The sequence below is a fragment of the Arachis ipaensis genome, chromosome B9 (genome assembly GCF_059453495.1).
Source record: "Arachis ipaensis isolate K30076 ecotype BB chromosome B9, ASM5945349v1, whole genome shotgun sequence".
NCBI classification, from domain to species: domain Eukaryota; kingdom Viridiplantae; phylum Streptophyta; class Magnoliopsida; order Fabales; family Fabaceae; genus Arachis; species Arachis ipaensis.
The window spans coordinates 96,546,088-96,560,654 of record NC_142444.1 but is presented as its reverse complement, the minus strand read 5'-3'; the positions used below and the strand labels follow the sequence as shown (position 1 = coordinate 96,560,654).

General features: G+C 37.1%; 1 non-coding gene across 1 annotated transcript; it reads left to right on the top strand.

Moving 5' to 3' along the window:
• The first annotated feature begins 6,950 nt into the window (after positions 1-6,950).
• On the top strand, positions 6,951-7,057 carry LOC148545554 (small nucleolar RNA R71). Its single transcript, XR_015901847.1, has one exon. It is a non-coding gene; the product is annotated as a small nucleolar RNA R71 (small nucleolar RNA).
• Positions 7,058-14,567: the final 7,510 nt, after the last annotated feature.

Sequence of the window (14,567 nt, the reverse complement as noted above, 5' to 3'; positions counted from 1 at the left end):
ACACTTAGGCACACCCAGTTAATGCACAAACAAGTAATTCAAGTAGAATTCATATGATGCATACCTGTCCTATGGCTGATAAGGTTCATCTGTCGGTTATCCAGCTAACCCAACAAGTCCGAAAACCTTAGACTGTCCCTCGACGTGCATCCCCAAGAGTCTATGCATAGCTTTTTCTCAAATAATCAATATTGCTCAATGGGGGTTAACATTCCCGAGAATTTATAAGTGCTCGGTCACCCTTATGACGTAGGGTCAACAGAGTATCGAGTCTTCAACCTGGTACACGTGGTGGCAAGCCACTGTACTTTACCTAGGGAATCTCGTATCTCAGATCATTTAATCATTCAAGCCAAGTATCATACATTATCATTCATTTTATTTTCAAGACAAATATCATACATGATCATCCGTAATATTTCATAGCCAATTCATCACTTTTCAGCTTTATTTCATCTCCAAGTTATCCTTATTTCCTAGCTTTATCTAATTATCAGGTTTAACAGTATTATTTATGACTAAAGGAATGAAAATAGAGGTTTAGAGGTTTGAAATAAGGCTTTAAAACTCAAAAGTTATGTTTGCTGGAACAGGGGCCACACGTGCGCGTGGCTCACGTGTGCGCATGGAAGTGTGAAAACGCAGCTCGCGCGGGAGTCCCTTTGTCATGTGTACGCATGGGTGAAAACTTCATGTCACGCGTGCACGTGGGTCACGCATACACGTGGACATGCTTGCTAGCCCCTTACGCATATGCATGGGACCTGTCGTGTATGCATTTCCAAAAGTCCATGCCACGCGTACGCGTGGACGTACGTTCTTTGAAAAAATTCAGATTCAGTAACAGAGCTACAGAATTTTAGAAAAAACCAATTTTGAGGTATAATCTTCCAACACCCATAACTTCTTCGAATTAAAATATTTTTCACCCGTTCTTCGAATGGCATAAACTTTACGAACCTTATTTTTATTTCAAAACAAGTTGGAATCAAATTGAGGGTCTGGAAAAAGTACCCAAACCAACTTTTGTAAAAGTACCCAAACCTCAATTTTCAATAAAAAAAACTCCATTCCTTTTACCACCAAACCTGCATTCTTCAATGTAGTATACCCCTTTCTCATCATTTCAACAATCAGCACAATAAACCTATCTCAAATTAATAATAATGTACTTTCAATATCCAAACCCATCAATCAAAACCAACCAAAAACCATAGTTTACCAATCTACTATCATAAACATATCACAAGTCCATTCCATAGTTTACCAATCTACCATCATAAATATACCACAAGTCCATACTTCTCCAAATCATCAATTAATCAACCAGCACCAAGCCAAACTTATTTTCTCACAAGATAGTAACAATATATATATATATATATATATATATATATATACTCATGCATTCCAACCTATCCTGCGGTCATCAAGCCTAAGTTTTCAAAGAACATTTTATATTAAATGCAAGAAACCTAAACCATACCTTGGCCGATTCTCACATAACGATCAAAGCAATTTATTTAAAATCAAACACAGCCCCAAAACCTCAACTACACCGCTTCCTCCAAGTTTCGGTATTCACAATTTCAAGCTCCAATTATTTATTCACAACCTAATACACATTCATAACACATATATACCCAATTTAATACTCGAAGCTCAAATTCAATGAAATTAAAATAGAATTATGATATCCTTACCTTACCCAGGCTTCACATAAGCAAGAGTAAACATTTTTCTCAAGCTAATTGGATCCTAAAACATCAGAGAACAAAGAAATTCAATATCTTCACTAAATTCTCCAAAAATTGGGGGTGAAAAGGCTAAGATGAAATAGCAAGTTACCTATAAAATTGTTCCAGTAGAAACGTAGAGCTCGACGCGGTAAACACGTGACCGCAAATGGTGCAGCGATCGGAGCTCGGACGGGGGAGTTACGGCAAACCGAATTTACCGTAAAGGTATTGAGTTTCTCTTCTTTCCTTCCCTGGAAGGCTTCAGCTTTGTTTATGCTGAATGAAAGAAAAGAGAAGGCTTCAGTCTTCTTAAATGCTGCGCCCGGTTCAATCGATTTGGCTCGTTCGGTCCAATCTTGGACTATTTTCTTCGAAATTAGTGTCAAAATTCTCGTTTCGATGAGCTCTATCCTAATTTGATATAATATTCGTATTTCTAATTTTCTCTATTAAAAACTAATTTATTGACTAATTATTTACTAATCTAATGGGGTTTACATCCTACTCACCTAATAAAGATTTTTGCCCTCAAAATTCAAATATAGTTACCTGAAAAGAGATGTGGGTAGTCTTTCCACATATCTGATTCAAGTTCCCAAGTATGTTCCTCAATACCAGCTCGACTCCAAGCTACTTTTACCAATGAGACTTCCTTCCCGCGCAATCGTTTAATGCTAGTGTCATCAATCCTCACTGGGATCACTGGAAGTGTTAGATCTTCTCTCACTTGAATCGATTCTGGCTCCAGGACATGACTTGCGTCAGGAGTATGCTTCTGAAGCTGTGACACATGAAACACGTCGTGCAAGTTTGAAAGATACAGCGATAAGGCTATTCTATAAGCCATCGGTCCAATTATTTTCAGGATCTCAAACGGTCCAATATTACGGGGAATTTACAACCACAAACTAACCGGCAAGTGCACCGGATTGTACCAAGTAGTATCTCAAGTGAGTGAGGGTCGATCCCACGAGGATTGATGGATCAAGCAACAATGGTTAATTGATTTACTTAGTTAGACAAACAAAAAAGAGTGTTGAATATTCAAAAGCATGAAACAGTAAATTCAGTAAATCAAAATGCAAGCAGTAAACATGTTGTGAATAATATATGGAGAAACAGTTAAGGCTTCAGAGTTATCTATTTTCCGGATTGACTTTTCTTACTAACTATTTTAATCATGCAAGATTTAATTCATGGCAAACTATATGTGACTAAACCCTAATTCCTTAGACCTTTTTAGTCTCCTCTAAAATTCATCAACTGCCAATTCCTTGGTCACTTAATTCCAATTAGAGGGTGAAGTTTAATTCTAGTTTATATGCCACAAAAACCCTAATTACCCAAATATAAGAGGATTATATGTCACGTATCCTATTAATTCCAAATAATTAAAATTTAGGAGAATATATTTTCAAGCTGTTGTTCAAGTAAAGAGCTTTTCCAAGTTATACAAGAACTCAATTAGAACAAGGGTCATACTTTCGTTCCACCCAAATTCATAAGATAAAGAACGGAAACAATTCTTGAAATATAAATCAGTACATGAATTAAAATAGAAAAATAATAGTATCAATCCATACAATAGACAGAGCTCCTAACCTTAACAGTGGAGGTTTAGTTGCTCGTGGTTCAGAGAGAAAACTAGGATTCTGAAAAACTGTAAATTGCAGAATGATGTAGAAGAGAAAAGAAGAGATTATTTTCCCTTTTATATCTAATCCTAATTAATGTAAAATAAAATTTCTAAAACTAAACAATATTTTTTTCTAATTATAAATAATATAAAAGTTTAAGTCACAATTATTTAGGATTGATCCGTGCAGCCTTTGGACGAATTGGGGACCACTTGATTCATTAAGGTCCACGCTGAACTTGGAAATTTCCAAGTTCAGCATGGAGGAGGAGTGTTTCCTTTGGCATTCTTCTTGAGTCCACACTGAACTTGAGAATTTTCAAGTTCAGCGTGGAAGAGGCAGTGGTTTCTTCGTTGGTTTTCCTTTGAGTCCACGCTGAACTTGGAGATCCTCAAGTTCAGCGTGGAGTAGACCGAATCAAATGGAAGAAAAGCGTATATTATTATATATCGTTTGAAAGCTCTGGAAGTTAGCTTTCCAATGCCACTAGAATCACGTCCATTGGACCTCTGTAGCTCAAGTTATTTCTGTTTGAGTGCAAGGAGGTCGGGGTTGACAGCATCATTCGCTTTCTTCCTTTTCTGCTACAAAACTCCATCAAATCCATCCGAATGCTACCTGAAATAAATAGAAATTGCAAAAAACTCAAAGTAGAATTCATAGTGGCTAAAGGTAATTAAATCTTGATTGAACTCAACAATTTGAATGCAAATTCACTAGAAAAAGATATAGAAGATGCTCACGCATCACAACACCAAACTTAAATTATTGCTTGTCCTCAAGCAACCAAAACTAATATAGGCCTAGGATGTGAATTTGCATGAGAGTGAGAGTTCAATTAAGATCATGTCTCTTATTAAAGTGGGGTTTACAACTGCAATACTGAATAGGTTTGGCATCTCGCTATCCTTTGAATCAGAAGAATGTTACTGTCATTCAGAATTAGAATCCAGATAATATTATGAATTCTCTAATATTTTATGCTTCAGTTTAATCCTTGAACACATCAAATTTCCTTTAATTTTATTTTCTTGGGTGCTTTGCACCCTGAGCCTAGCCGTGACTTTAAATGTTTTGCCTCAAGCTTTACTTGACACAAAAACACCACAAGCACTTAACTGGGAACTCTCTTTAAGTTTTGATTTTTCTTTTAGTTACTCTCAGACAGTGGTGCTCAAAGCCTTGGGCATTCTCTGCTAAATGCACTTGATCTTGACTCTCAGCGCTCTGTCTCAAGGATTACTTGACACAAGAACACCAAAAGCATATGACTAAGGAAATGACTCTTTGAACTTTTAATCATGTCTGACCTCCTTAGTCATTGATGATCAGTGCCTTGGACCTTGCTTTTATTTTTCTTTTGCTGTTTCTTTTACTTCAAGGATTAAGCTTTCACTAATTTCAGAGAAGTCATAATAGTTCTCTAAATTCTTGTTCCTCATACATCAACATCCTTTTATTCAAATTCAAATATGCACTGTTCATGTCATGCATTCAGGATTATAGAAAATATCACCATATTTAAGTAAATAAGACTATTCTTCACTATAAACTCAATTTCTCATGCAATACATCTTTTTCTTTTCTTTTTGAATTCAAGCTCAGTGAGTAATACATGAGACATCCCTTCAGACTAAAAATCAAATAACAAAATAAACAGTAAATTAAACTAGAACCTAGGAATTGAAATAACAAATGATCATGCAATAACTAAAACAAAACAGCAGAAAACTGGTACATAACATAGTAAGAATGGGAAGGAATATAGAATGAAAGAAACTCAGCCACCTCAGTTATCCTAGTGGCCGTTTCATTCTTCAGGCTGTGCTCCTCGGTGAAGATGATTCACCTCTCTTTGGTGCCATAAATATAAACAAAAAAGCCATGAGCGAAGCGACAACACCAAACTTAAAAATTTACTTGTCCTCAAGTAAAGAAGAACTGAAAACAAGGAGGAACATAAAAAAACGTACGGAGGAATAAAAACAAATATTATTGCAAAAGAAAAATAAAAGGACAAGAGGGGTTAAAATAATTAATATATATATATATATATAATGATTTATTTTATTTATTTATTTATTTATTTATATATAAATGAGGGGGAAGGGAACGTAGATGTATAAATATATATATGTATAGGTGGGAATGGGTTATATACATAGATAGATATATAGTAATAAATATATAGTATGGGAGGGGTATATATATAAGGTGTAAATAATGTATGGGGAAAGGAAGGAAATAGAAACAAAAATTGGGATGGGATTTGATATGAGGCAGGGGTGTGGGGACCGAGTTATTGATATGATCTCTTGTTATTTTAATTGATATGGTTCTGAATTATGGAAGTTGGCGCCTAACTTTGACAATGGGGCACCCAACTTGGAGTAAAAGAAAAGGCTCCCACGCTGAACTTGCAACAGATCAAGTTCGGCGTCAACTTTTGCTTGGTTTTGATGCGTCCCCTTTGTATGTCGTTCGCCATGCTGAACTTGCGATTTTTCAAGTTCAACGTGGGTCTTGGCTCAATTACACTCTTGTAACGTCGTTTACCACGCTGAATTTGAAAAATCTTAAGTTCATCGTGGACCTGGCAATGCCTCTCGCCTAGTTTGTATGCATACTCCACGTTAAACTTGGAAAATCCCAAGTTCAGCGTGGAGCTGGCAGAATCAACTTTTTCTAGAGTGAGTAAAAATTTTTCTAAGTGTCCAGTTCCTTTTCTAAAAATTTCTGTATGATCAAAACACACGTAAAATAAAGGAAAAACAGTAAAAACTCAATAAAAATTAAACAAATAATATAATCAACGCAATGGAAAAATAACTAAGGATACGAAATTATCGGGTTGCCTCCCGACAAGCGCTTATTTACCGTCACTAGCTTGACTGTCAGCTCCTCTAGGGAGGAGGATCATAGGGGCTCAGCTCTTCACCCCTCACTGTGAATCTTCTCCATGTGTCCCCGTAAAGTAGCTCAATATGCTCCAGAGAGAGGATTCTATTTACTGTATAAGTAAACACTAGATTGCTAGTCAACACCACCTTCATTTCTGGGGAGAAGTCTTCAGTAAGAATCTTTTTGTTTCTCCATCCCTTGATTGTAGGTCTTATAATAGGGATTATTATTGGGGTTTCTAGGAGCACTCCCCATGTAATTGACCTATTTAGAAGAATATTGAGCATAATCATAATTCTCATTTTGCATAGAGTTACCTGTAATGTCATAAGGGACCTCCTGAGGTGGATTTTGGGTGTTGACAGCTGAAACTTGCATTCCACTCAACTGTTGAGTAAGTAGATTTATTTGCTGAGACATAAGCTTGTTCTGAGTAAGAAGAGTATTAATAGCTTCCACTTCCAACACGCCTCTCTTCTGAGAGGTCTCAGAGTGCAAAGGATTCCTATTAGAGGAATATAAGTATTGGTTATTAGCAACCAACTCAATAAGCTTAATAGTCTCCTCTGGTGTCTTCTTCATGTGCAAAGAACCACCTGCAGAATTATCCAAGCGCATCTTGGACATTTCACATAAGCCCTTATAAAAGATATTCAGTTGAGTCCATCTAGAGAACATATCTGGAGGGCACTGCCTAGTAAGTAGCTTGAATCTCTCCCAAGCTTCATAAAGGGTCTCACCATCTTTCTGTCTGAACGTCTGAATCTCCACCCTTAGCTTAGTCAGCTTTTGAGGTGGGAAAAATTTATTCAGAAAGCCAGTGACAACCTTGTCCCAAGTATCCAGACTTTCCTTGGGTTGAGAATCTAACCATAGCTTTGCTCTATCCCTCACAGCAAATGGGAAGAGCATGAGTTTATACACCTCAGGATTCATTCTATTGGTCTTCACAGTATCACAAATCTGCATAAAATCAGAGATAAATTGATTTGGGTCTTCATGAGGAAGTCCATGATACTGACAATTTTGTTGCACAAGAGTGACAAGCTGAGACTTCAGTTCAAAATTGTTTGCAGCTATAGGAGGCACCACAATGCTTTTTCCATAAAGATCTGCATTAGGAGCAGTGTAAGAGCCAAGCACTCTTCTAGGTTGCTCATTCCTAGCTGGATTTGCCACATTGGCATTAACAGCATTATTATGATCCATATTAGACTCTGCAACCTTGTAAAGTCTTGCTTGTTACAAACGCCACCTCAAAGTCCTTTCTGATTCAGGATCAAAGTCTAATAGAGGTTCCTTGTCCTTGTTCCTGCTCATAAACAGACATAGACAAGAAAAGATGGGATTCTCTACGTCAAAGTGCAGAGAATTCCCAGTGAAGTAACCTGTGTAAAATAATAAAATAAAAATACTAATTAAACAAATAAATAAAATTCGAAATTACTTGTAAATTTAGGACAAAAATTTTTGAAATTAGGGAGATAAATAAATAAGAAAAATAAAAATAAAAATAACTAGGAAACACCAAACTTAATTTCAAAAATTAAAGAAAAATAATATAAGATGCAAATATTTTTTTTAAATTAAAGACAAAAATAAAATAAAACTAATAAAATATAGAAAGTTAAAAAAATAAATAATGAAAAAACAAAACAAAATGAAAATAAAAAAAAAATAAAATAAAAAGAAAAATTAAAAAAAGAACGAGCGAGATTTAAATAAAAAAATTTAGAAGGAAGTAAAAAAAAAAGAAAACAGGGGCAGGGGATGGGAAACGAAAGGCAAAGAGAAAAAAAATAAAGGAAACAAAAGAAATAAAAAAATAAAAATTAATAATAAAAAAATTTAATTAAAAATTATCTAATCTAAGCAATCAAACAACGAATAGTTGTCAATCACCGTCAATTCCCGGCAATGGCGCCAAAAACTTGTTGCGGAATTTACAACCACAAACTAACCGGCAAGTGCACCGGGTCGTACTAAGTAGTACCTCAAGTGAATGAAGGTCGATCCCACGATGATTGTTGGATCAAGCAACAATGGTTAATTGATTTACTTAGTTAGACAAACAGAAAAGAGTGTTGAATATTCAAAAGCATGAAACAGTAAATTCAGTAAATCAGAATGCAAGCAGTAAACAGGTTGTGAATAATATATGGAGAAACAGCTAAGGCTTCAGAGTTATCTATTTTTCTGATTGACTTTTCTTACTAACTATTTTAATCATGCAAGATTTAATTCATGGCAAACTATATGTGACTAAACCCTAATTCCTTAGACCTTTTTAGTCTCTTCTAAAATTCATCAACTGCCAATTCCTTGGTCACTTAATTCCAATTAGAGGGTGAAGTTCAATTCTAGTTTATATGCCACAAAAACCCTAATTACCCAAATATAAAAAGATTATATGTCACGTCTCCTGTTAAGTCCAGATAATTAGAATTTAGGAGAATATGTTTTCAAGTTGTTGTTCAAGTAAAGAGCTTTTCCAAGTTATACAAGAACTCAATTAGAACAAGGGTCATACTTCCGTTCCACCCAAATTCATAAGATAAAGAACGAAAATAATTCTTGAAATATAAATCAATACACGAATTAAAATAGAAAAATAATAATATCAATTCATACAATAGACAGAGCTCCTAACCTTAACAGTGGAGGTTTAGTTGCTCATGGTTCAGAGAGAAAACTAGGATTCTGAAAAACTATAAATTGTGGAATGAGGTAGAAGAGAAGAGAAGAGATTTTTTTTCCTTTTATATCTAATCCTAATTAATGTAAAACAAAATTTCTAAAACTAAATAATATATTTTTCTAATTATAAATAACATAAAAGTTTAAGTCAAAATTATTTAGGATTGATCCGTGCAGCCTTTGGACGAATTGGGGACCACTTGATTCATTAAGGTCCACGCTGAACTTGGAAATTCCCAAGTTCAGTGTGGAGGAGGCAGTGTTTCCTTTGGCATTCTTCTTGAGTCCACGCTGAACTTGAGAATTTCCAAGTTCAGCGTGGAGGAGGCAGTGGTTTCTTCGTTGGTTTTCCTTTGAGTCCACACTGAACTTGGAGATCCTCAAGTTCAGCGTGGAGGAGGCCGAATCAAATTGTAGCAAAGAGTATACTATTATATGTCGTTGCAAAGCTCTAGGATTTATTTTTCCAATGCTGCTAAAATCACGTCAATTGGACCTCTGTAGCTCAAGTTATTTCTGTTTGAGTGCAAAGAGGTCGTGGTTGATAGCATCATTCGCTTTCTTTCTTTTCTGCTACAAAACTCCGTCAAATCCATCTGAATGCTACCTGAAATAAATAGAAATTGCAAACAACTCAAAGTAGCATTCATAGTGGCTAAAGGTTATTAAATTTTGATTAAACTCAACAATTTGAATGCAAATTCACTAGGAAAAGATAGAGAAAAGATACTCACGCATCACTCTCCCCACTCCGGTGGTTGGTGTAACCTTCAAAAAGACATGCTCCCCTTCTTCAAACTTCAAAGGCTTTCGCCTTAGATCAGCATAGCTCTTCTGACGGCTTTGGACTATAAGCATTCGGCTATGAATCTTCTTTATCTGCTTAGTAGTTTCAGCTATCATCTCAAGCCCTAATAAACTTCTTTCTCCAGTTTCATACCAACATAACGGAGATTGACATTTCCTGCCATACAGAGCCTCATATGGAGCCATTCCGATGCTCGCATGGTAGCTATTGTTATAAGCAAACTTCGCCAATGGCATATACTGATCCCAGCTTGCCGGCTAGTCTAAAACATAAGCTCTTAGCATCTCCTCCAAGGTCTGGATAGTTCTCTCTAATTGACCAACTGTCTGAGGGTGATATGCAATACTCAAACTAAATTGAGTTCCAAATGCACATTGAAAAGCTCTCTAGAACCTTAATGTGAAACGAGGATCTCTGTCAGATATAATAGTAGAAGGCACGCCGTGCAATCTAACAATCTCTTTGATGTACATTCGAGCCAATTCTTCCATTGTGCAACTTATTCGAATGGGGAGAAAGTGAGCTGATTTTGTTAGTCAATCTACAACCACCCAAATAGTATCACAACCAGACCATGTTCTAGGCAAGCCTATCACAAAATCCATTGTAATACTCTCCTATTTCCGTTGTGGAATCTCTAAAGGCTGAAGGGTTCCTAATGGTCTCTGATGCTCAATCTTAACCTTCTGACACGTTAAACATTTAGATACATGCAATGCCACATCATTCTTCATTCCTAGCCACCAGAACATCGTTTTCAGATCTTGGTACTTTTTGGTGCTTCCTGGATGAATTGAAAACTTGCTCTTATGAGCTTCCTTCAAGATACTCTGTTGCAAGTCTCCGATATCTGGCACAACAATCTGGGTCTTGAACCTCCACAAACCTTCCGGACCTTCTAACACTCTCCATTGTCTTCTCTGTTCAATTGCTGGCAATACCTTACGTAATGCTTCACTATCTTGATGAGCCTTCAGAAGTTCTGATTTAAAATCACTTGAAATCTGCAACTGACTCAAACACAGAATTCTGGATTCTTCCCTAACTCCCAGTTTCAAACCTGGGAATGCCTTTAGTAACTCTTCTTCTCGCAACATCTTCCAAGATGCATATAAAGACTTTCGACTCAAGGCGTCTGACACAACATTTGCTTTTCCTGGATGGTAATTTAATTTGAAATCATAATCTTTCAGAAGCTCCATCCACCTCCTCTAACGCATGTTCAACTCTTTCTACTCAAAGAGATACTTCAAACTCTTATGGTCTGAGAAGACATGAAACTTAACGCCATAGAGATAATGCCTCCAAATTTTCAGAGCAAACACAACAGCAGCAAGTTCTAAATCGTGATTCGGATAGTTCATCTCATGCGGCCTTAATTTCTGTGAGGCGTATGCTACAACATTCTGGTGCTGCATCAAAATGCACCCTAACCCCTTTAATGATGCATCACAGTACACTTCAAATGGTTCACTTGGCTCAGGCAACACTAACACAGGTGCAGTAGTCAACCTCTGCTTCAATACTTGAAAACTCTCTTCATACTCTGAAGTCCAGACAAAAGGCGTATCCTTCCTAGTCAACTTAGTTAAAGGTAGAGCAAGCTGTGAAAATCCCTTAATAAATCTGCGATAATACCCAGCCAAACCTAGGAAACTCCTGATCTCTGTCACTGAAGTTGGTCGCTCCCAATTTATTACTGCTTCCACCTTAGCAGGATCCACCGCTATTCCCTGCTTACTCACCACGTGACCGAGAAATTTTACCTCACTCTTCCAGAACTCGCATTTAGATAACTTAGCATATAACTTCCTGTCTCTCAGAATTTGCAGTACAGTTCGCAAATGATCAGCATGCTCCTCTTCAGTCTTAGAGTAAACAAGAATATCATCAATAAAGACAATGACAAACTTGTCCAGGTACGGTTGGAAAATTTTGTTCATATAATCCATGAATACTGCCGGAGCATTAGTCAATCCAAAAGACATCACCGTATACTCATAATGACCATAACGTGTCCTGAAAGAAGTTTTCGGAATATCTTCATCTCTAACCCTTATCTGATGATACCCGGATTGCAAATCAATCTTAGAAAACACACCGGCACCCTGTAACTGATCCATTAGATCATCAATTCTAGGTAACGGATATTTATTCTTCACAGAGATCTTATTCAATTGCCGATAATCGACACACAAGCACATACTCCCGTCCTTCTTCTTTACTAGTAACATTGTCGCTCCCCACGGAGAAACACTTGGTTGAATGAAGTACTTACCCAACAGATCTTCCAGCTGAGCTTTCAGTTCAGCCATTTCTAAAGGTGACATCCTGTAAGGCGTAATCAAAATCGGACTGGCTCCAGGCACCAACTCAATTGTGAATTCAACCTCTCGGTTAAGTGAAAATTCATTAATATCATCCGGAAATACATCTGGAAATTCACATACAACCGGAATCTACTATAAACTCTGATCATCACCTGATACTCCCATAGTTAATAACATGATACCATGACATTCAGTCCTAGAACAATTTACTATCATAGAGTTCACCACAATCGGCGCTTCTGACCCTTCCGGCATAAACTGTACTGATTTCTCAGAACAATCAAGCAAAACATGATTCTTGGATAACCAATCCAATCCCAAAATGAGATCAAGACTAGTCATCGGCAAACAAATCAAATCATGCACAAACTCACGCTGTTGTATTCGAAATGGAACTTGTAGACATTCTAACCTAGTCACCATAGCTTCATGAGTAGCATTATGCACTTTCAAATCATAACCTAAAACCACCATTCTCAATCCTAACTCATTAGCCTTCTCAAATGCAATAAATGAATGAGTCGCTCCTGAATCAAACAAAGCATTTAAGATTTTACCAGCCATTTGACAGTTACCTCTAATCAGTGTCTCAGATCCCTCAGCACCTACTGCAGAAGTGGTATACACTCTACCTGGCTGTTGTATCCTACTAGTCTCATACTTCTTCTTCTCTGAACAATTATTGGCCAAATTCTCGGGCTGTCCACAAAAATAACATACCCCAAGTCCTAATCTGCAAGGAACTCCAGGATGATACTTTTCGCACCTCTGACAGTTCAAATCCTACTGTGGCTGCTTTCCAAACATTATTTCCTGATTAACATTAGCATTCGGCCTTCTGTAATTACCCTAGCCTTAACTCTGTTGTAGAATAAAGCCTCCATTGTTGAAATTCCTACCTCTCAGAGCAAAGTTCCTCCCTGAAGGCCCCTGGAAAGGTACCCTCAGACTCCCTTTCTCTGCTGCGCCTTCCTCACACATTCTTCAGCCACCCTACTCTTATTCACCAATTCAGAAAATACTCTAATCTCCATTGGAGCAAAGAAGCTCAGAATATCGCTCCGAAGACCTCCCTCATATTTAATACACTTCCACTCAGCAAAATCTTCAGGCGCACCTTGACAGATACGAGAAAAGCGACATAACTCCTCAAACCTGCTAGTATACTCAGTAACAGACATTTGGTCCTGCTTTAATTGCATCAATTCAAGTTCCTTGGCATTTCTGATTGAATTAGGAAAGTATTTCTTATAAAACTCTGTCCAAAAAACCTCCCAAGGAATCGCAGCATCATCAGGCTGCAGGATACGTCGTGTTCCCTGCCACCAATACTGAGCCTCACCTTACAGCTGATAAGTTCCAAACTCAACCCATTGCTCTTCTAGAACCTGTTGAGCCTGTAGCACCCGTTCCATAGTCTGAATCCAATTGTCTACATCAGTGGGATTTGAGGTTCCCCTGAAGGTCGGAGGGTGAACTTTTAGAAATGTAGCAAGTGTCATAGGACCGTCCTCATCATTATTGTTCCCGTGATTACCCTGGTTTATCTGATTACCTAGTGCCTTGGCTATCGCCTGCATAGCTGTAGCCATATTTCCCGGGGCAGCCATAAAGTCAAATGGATCATTCCCTGCCGGGCCAGGAGTAACAATGCCTATCCTACCTCTACCTCACCCGCGACCACGTCTGCGAGTCGACATTTGGTCCCTATATACACCAAACAAGTGATTTTAAGTTGATTAGTTTCAATATCGCAGGTCTAATGCTTTAAGTTCCAAATGCATGCTCACAAACGTATATGCCATATATATCAATCAGATATCCTAATAGCACATAAACACATATACAGAGAATGCACAGAAGCATAATTAGTCCATCTCTCAGGCTCTATAGGAACGAACTGCTCTAATACCATAATGTAACACTGATAGAAGACCAAACGTGGTTTCGGATTTTTCACAAAATAGATTTTCGTTGTAAGTATAGCTCCAAACCAATAATTGATCCTAATCAAAATTTAATCCAAGATATTGTCACAATTCAAATCAAATTAACGGAGAGTATTTAGACTCCCAGGTCGTTCTCCCTAGGAACTAGTAACAACAAGTGCATAAAATTGGTTGTGAAGATCAAAAGGGTTTTCAATGATAAGGAAGCAATAAAGAAATAAAAGAACAAGGCAAAATTTGCAATTAATAAAATAATGAAAGAACAAAAGAACTATGTATGTAATATAAACAAGTAAGACTCAAAATTGATGGGAAAGTGGTTTAAAACATAAATGAAACCTTGACTTGGGATGAGTCATGGAATCCCTTCCTTGCCATAACCATAACTATGATAATTATGATGAATTAATCTCACTAAGTCAACCCTTAACATCGAAGGATAAGTCAAGTGAGCATAATTGTTATTAATCCACAAATCCTAGCTAACTTACCAAATTAATTGGTAA